The sequence below is a fragment of the Nelumbo nucifera genome, chromosome 4, assembly GCF_055504915.1.
Source record: "Nelumbo nucifera cultivar China Antique chromosome 4, China Antique-T2T, whole genome shotgun sequence".
In the NCBI taxonomy this organism is placed as follows: Eukaryota; Viridiplantae; Streptophyta; class Magnoliopsida; order Proteales; family Nelumbonaceae; genus Nelumbo; species Nelumbo nucifera.
This window is the reverse complement of record NC_142652.1, coordinates 79041870-79048713: the sequence shown is the minus strand read 5'-3', so window position 1 is coordinate 79048713 and position 6844 is coordinate 79041870.

Genomic DNA, 6844 nt, shown 5'->3' with positions numbered 1-6844 from the left:
GGGGTTGGTTGCGGGTCTACTACTACTACTATAATTAAGGAGGGAGAATCGGGAACGACTGGTGCTGGTGGTGGGTCATCGTCATGAAATCGGTTCTTGATGCGGAAATCGCTCGCGGCAGAGAAGAAAGCAGTAAGCCTTCGTTTCTGCTAGAGCCAGCCAGCACCCTTATTACCCACGGAAGTCGGGTTCCAGCAAACAGGTTTTCGTGTAACCTATAACCTATACATAAATGATCAGATCAGCAGATCAGAGAAGACATCAAAATCATCCACATATATTCGGTGGTGATTCCATTGATGTATGTTGGTGTTTCCTCAACGCAACCGATTGGCTGTTACTGTTAGGTATAGGTAATCACGTGGATCGATCAGGAGAATTCTTACTCCTCCTCGATTGATCGTATCGGAATTCATTCCAATTGGATGATGTATCAACTATCAACTACTACTAGGAGACAAGACATATTGAAGTAATGAAGTTGAAGATATCTTTTCAGGAATTCCACCACCACCTTGTCCTTTCTCTCTCCTGGGGCCGGGGCCGGACGAGGCGAAGAATGTGTAAGGGTTGCATAAAGCCGATGTTTGTAGAGAAAATTAGAATTAGACCTGGCAATTGGGTTGGGTGGGTCGGTTCGGGTTGGGTCAAGACATTTTGGGTCGGGTTGAACTTCGGATTGGGTTATCAAATGCTACCTTAACCCTAAATGTTCGGGTTAGGGTTGATCCATCAGTCAATTCGAATCACTCTAAAAAATAACTGAAATTAAAAAAAAATAAAAAAAAAATTACATGAAAAATGTCAAAATTAAAAGAATTAACATTAAAATTCCACATAAATTTAAAAATAAAAATTTGAACATTTAACAATTGAAAGAGTGAACAATAAAAAATAAGGATTAAATAAAAAAAATTAAAGAATAGAAACTTCTAACAATGCATAAATAGTCTCGATTAGAATGGATCAAACATGACACAAGCTTGCTGAGAATGAATGAAAGTTGCTGACTTCAGTTGCTTGTATTTTTCAATCAATCAAGATATACAGAGAGAGAGAGTTTTACTTGGTCCCCACGCAGCAAAGTGAAAGTGAAGTGAGGCGTGAAAGTTTCAAATTACACAGTCCATGCCTCTAGCGTGAACCAGAACTCTTGAAGTTAGAAGTTGTAATGCAAACGGGCCCACTTGAAGGGTGTCACCAGACTTACCGCTCTCAGGAGTGTAAGCAGGCCCAATCAACTTGGCTCGAGTAGCTTGTCTAATAAAATATTATTTTTTAATATACTTTTATTTATAAACATTTTAAATATTAATTTATTTATAAATTTTAATATATATTTATTTATAATTGGCTCAAGCCGATTCGATTTGAGTTCGAATAACTCACGAGGATTGACTCGAGTTGAACTTGCCTGGATTACACTCCCTACTCACAAGTCACCAGATTCACCACCAAGTCTTTCTTGGGTTTACATTGCCCAAGTAACCTCGTATCTTAAGTGGGTCGACTTGGGTTAAGGAATTTTTAAAATTTAAATGGGCCCAACCCAGTCCAATCTCGTTCAAAATCTTCAAATACGGCAACCTAATGTACACTCCTATGGCCATGGAGTCTAGACTCTAGATCCAATGTTAAAAGCGAGACATGCAATACGTCAGTAATCCCTATCCTTATCAAACATGTTCATTTGTGGTTTTGGGGTGTGGCCCGTGTTACACACCTAGTTTTTTACCAGATTTGGAATATTCTTATTCATAGCTGGTCATGTCTAGTTAGAACTGTAAAGTGGGTCATGTCATGAGCGAGCTGACATGATATGGCATGAAAAAGTGGGCTGTGCTGGTACTAGACCTGTTCATGAGCCGGGCCGGGCCGGGTTCGGGCCGGGCTTTGACTCTTTATTAACAGAAAAATGTTAGGTCCGAGTTCGAGCCCGGCCCGACCAACGGGCCTACAACTTGGGCCCGAGCCCGGCCTTGATAAAAAGCCCGAAGCCCGATCTAATAAAAGAAATTCGAATTTTTCCCTATTCAAATGGACATTTTCTATTTTAATTTAGATGTTTTTTCCCTATTTAAATGAACAATGGGCCTACAAGTGAATCAACAACCTTCTCAAATTAAAAAATTTATTCAAATAGACATCACATAGGGTTTTTACTTAGGTTTAACTATAGGTCGGGCCGGGTTATTTTGGCAAAGCCCGAGCCCGGCTCGAATTTTATGTGGGTTGGGCTTTTTGGCCGAGGTTAAGCCCGCGGGCCAAAAAGCCTGTTCAAGCCCGTCCGGGGGTCGGGCGGGGACGGGCCGGCCCATCGGGCCACCCGACTCATGAACAGGTCTAGCTAGTACAATCTCATGGCCCAGCCCGGCACGGCTTGCTACAGGCCACTTTGGCTGCTAAAAATATGGTCGTTGGGGGTCCCCAATGGCAATTTTTAGCTTTTTAGGGGTTTTTACATAAATACCCCCTCTAATGGCCATAAACAGCTATTTAGGGGGGGTATTTGTGTGCTTTAATTTGGGGAGGAAAATGATAATATTGCCCCCCCAATAGCTATATAACACTTAGTTTGGGGACATTTTGATAAAATGATAATTAACTTTATGAAAGACCAAAATACCCTAAACAACTATAAAATGGCTAGTTTTAAAAGTATTTCAGTCAATTGAATTAATCCCAACTCCTATAAATGCCCTTACTCTCCATCATTCTCATCACACCAATTCTCATACTCTCATATACTCTTTTATGCACACTTTCATATTCTCTCTCTCTTACACACACTTTCACACTCTCTTAATCTCTTGTTCCTTAGTCCCTAATTCTCAACTTTATTTAAGTTTCAACAAGAAGGATTTCTCAAATTAGCAATTTGGGGAGCTTAGAAGCTTCATCAAATGAAATCAAATTGGGATTTGTGACCAGTTGATCAGGTAAGTTGCAATTAATACTCATTTTTTAGGGTTTTAATATTATAATTTTTTAAATATAACTAGTTCCTCTCAAAATCAATTTTCCAACATGTTCAGCTTTGAAGATGTACAATCACAGTATGACAACACCGATATGGGTGTTAGTTGTTCTATGGGTGATGTTATCAGAGTCATCCCTAGTATTGTCTACACTAAGTGTAAGAGTGATTTTAGTCATAGCATCAAAGGTGGTACTAAAACATATGAACACTCATCCAAAAAATAATGATAGTCAAAATCAATCACAAATTGGGCGTGATTTTTTTGGTAATTTTCAATACTTTTAAGAAAAATGAAACAAGAATTAACTAACTATATTATACATACAATCATTTTTATTAACTGAAGGCCCTGAGCTAGAAAAATTTTTACAACAATTAGTAAATCTCCAATGTTAAAAAAAAAGTTTCTAGAACTACACTTAGAGCATGTTTCTTAAAAAAAATGTATTCATACAAACAAATTTTAATTTCAACTTTTCCAATTCTTAATTTTAAAATTGTACTTACATCTATTATTTAGACTTCCAAATAAAATATAAGTTATATTTGTGTTAGAGGGCATTTTATTGATAAACATTGGCTTTTACTTAAAGATTTTCAAGTTTTACAAGACTTAAATGGCCACATACTGACCCAACAATTGTTGCAAGTATATTAAAGACTTTATATACTTATAGAATTGAAAATAAAGTTTTTTCTATTAGCTTTTATAATGCCAATAATTATGATTCAACAATAAATATTTTAAAATCTTAAATAAAACCGTGTTTAAATGGTAAATTATTCCATATTATGTCACATCTTAAATTTATGTGTTCAAGATGTTTCAAATATTATTTTTTATCATATTTATAAAATTAGAAATTGTATTATGTATTTTAGAAGTTCTAGTACAAGAAAACAAGAATTTAAATATTTATGTCAAAAGTATGGCCTAAAATATAGAAATTTTGTATCAGATGCTCAGTATAGGTGGAATCCACCTATTCTATGTAAGAGAGTTGTATTTCATACAAAGATATTCTTACTAATTTTTATAATGATAAAATGCCCCATGATTTTATAACCGATGATGATTAGGGAATTGTGGTTTGTATAAAATATTTTTTATAAATTTTTTATGATACAACTAGTGAATTTTCGGGTGTTTATTATCAAACTTCTTGTATTTTAGTTAATCATTTATTTATGATTAGTGAATGTTTTTCATAATATAGAAGTAATTTAAATTTTCATAATATATATATATATACATATATATTAGAAAATATTTCTCATCTATATTGCTTAACAACAACATTAAACCCTAGGATTAGAAAAAATGGTTTAGATGTTTTACTTGAATCTTATTATAAAATATGGTAGCTGAAATTGAAACAAAAAAAAAATATGAAATTAATAATTTATTATTTGAAATACATAATTTATATGAATCTCAATTATTGGGATACAAGAGAACTTGTACAGGTACGACCTCTACCATTGAAACATCTAGTTTTAGTAGTAGAAGAGAAATTTTTTTATCTTTAATAAATAAAAGCAAAAATCAACTGCCACTTCATTATCAAGATCATTTATTGAACTTAATATTTATTTATAAGCTAATTTTACTAATTTAATTGACTCCTTAACTCAAAGAAATGAAATAATTTTTCTATTTCAGTTTGGTGGAGTGAACATGAAAAAAAAATTATCCAATTCTTGTCGCTATGTCAGGTAATCTACTAACCCGGCTAGTGTCTACAGTTCCATCGGAGTTTTGATTTAATACAGGTATTAGGGTACTAGACAACAAGAAAAGTTACATGAACAATGAAAGCTTAGAGATATGCATTTGCTTAAAGGATTGGTTGGATGCCAAGGATAGACTACAAGATCAAGGAGGGCATGATACTTCACTTGATGTTTCACCAGACACAGATGATGTAGATCAAGGTCAAGGAGATGGAGGTGAAACTTGAAGAAAATAATGAAGTCAATATTTTTTTTGTATACTCAATAATTGTATAGTATGTTTAAAATTATTGTAAATTTTGTTTTTCAATTTTATTTAAAAGTTGTTGCTTATTTGTTATTTTTTCCATACCACTGTAAAATTTTATTTTCAATTTTTTTATATTATGTTTATATTTTATTATAATTCCAATATTCCATAGTATTTTTAAATTTAATTTTTTACTTTGTATTTATTAAATTCAAATGAAATAAAAATTCTAAAATTTTCTTTTCAATATGTTGTTTATTTTGTATTTTTTTTTTGTTAAATGTTTATTTTCCCCAAAGTTTATATCATCTTTAGACTTTACTTAGCATAAAATAAAAAAATAACAAAAAAAAAAGACTTAGCCCGGCTCGACCCAAGCCCACAGCCCAGTGAGATGATGCAGCCTACAACTACATATACGTTCATTGTTTATTATCTGTCACTTTGACTCCAAGAAAGATTTTAAACGTTAAAAGAATTTTAAGAGTGTAATTGTTAAAAATAAAATAATAGAGCGAACGTTCATCAAAGTACAGCTCTCTCTCTCTCTTTATTTCTTTGTGGTTGTTGGGAAACTAAGGATTCATGTGCCCTTCTGTTACGGTTCAGCACAGGCTTAGCCTTGCCTACGCTTGGTAGGCTTACGTTAGGGACATGCCCGTCATTTTCGCCTGTAAGATTTTTGGGAGAACTGATGTCATCTTCAGGCAGACCACCAGAAGCTTAACGTACTCTTTGAGGAGGGGTGGTCGACCTCCTTGGGTGCCTAACCTTGGCACTCCTAGACCTTCATCCCCTTGCAGGGCGGCCCTGGTTAACGGCTAGCATGGCTACCAGGGTTCCTCATGGGCGCGCACTTGCTCATGGGGACAGTGTTGGACCGGCACTGCGCTACCGATACTCAAGGGAGGCTTGGCATGCGGGCCTGGCTCAAGCATGTCCCTTCACTTCGCCAGCCCCTTGCCCAAGCTGATTGAGCTATCCCGTTGCCCTTAGCGCACGGGTGTGTTCCGGCCCAAGCGGTTGCCTATCATCAGGGCACACAAGTGCCTGTCATCATCGGCATACAGGAGACCCTTCACAACGGTGCCAAGTCACCTCATCGGCGCATGGTCGCCTTCCATGATGGTTGTCCCCCTTTAGCACGTAAGCGGCGCCTCCCATGGACCGGTCTGAGCCAGGAGAGTGCCCCGGCCATTGGACTTGAGGTCATGATCCAGTGCTACTGACGTTGGTGGAGCCATCCCATCGGGCAACTCCTAGCCTCTAAGCGCAGAAAGGCTTGTCCTGGCCTGCCTTGGCCAGGACGCCGCACGGGTTTCTTCCGCTGTAGAACTACCCCCGTGACAGTTGGTATCAGAGCAAGTTGGCTAATTGCAACAGCAGTTGGTTTTCAGCAGATTAGCCCAGAGCCAGTTGAAGCGGTCATTTCGACAAGCAGCATTTTGTGGGGTGCGGTCCCTAGTCACCTCCACCCAGGATCGAGCAGAATTCAGATCAGGCCTATCAAGAGGCCATTCAATGTTCGCGTTCCCATTCCAATGACCCTAAAACAGCTTCCCTTGCGGGTGCAGACGCATTGGTTGTTGTCCTCATGCGGGGGCAGACGCGTGGGCCTTGTTAGGAATGCGGTTACACTAGCCGTTGGAGCATGGCGGCCCTACACCGGCAAAGTTTCAGGTGGACATGCTCAGTTTTCAGGTTGAACACTTGCAGCAGCAGAAGCTCATCTTAAGGCGAGTGCATGTTCGGCAACTCATGGGTAAAAGTTGCCACACTCGCGTTCGAAGCGGTCAGGTCTCCTTGAGGCAGCAGCAGTGGGGCCCCCTCGGAGTGAAGATGTAGCCCGAGTCGGCGAGGCGAAGCGTAGTTTCGAGGGC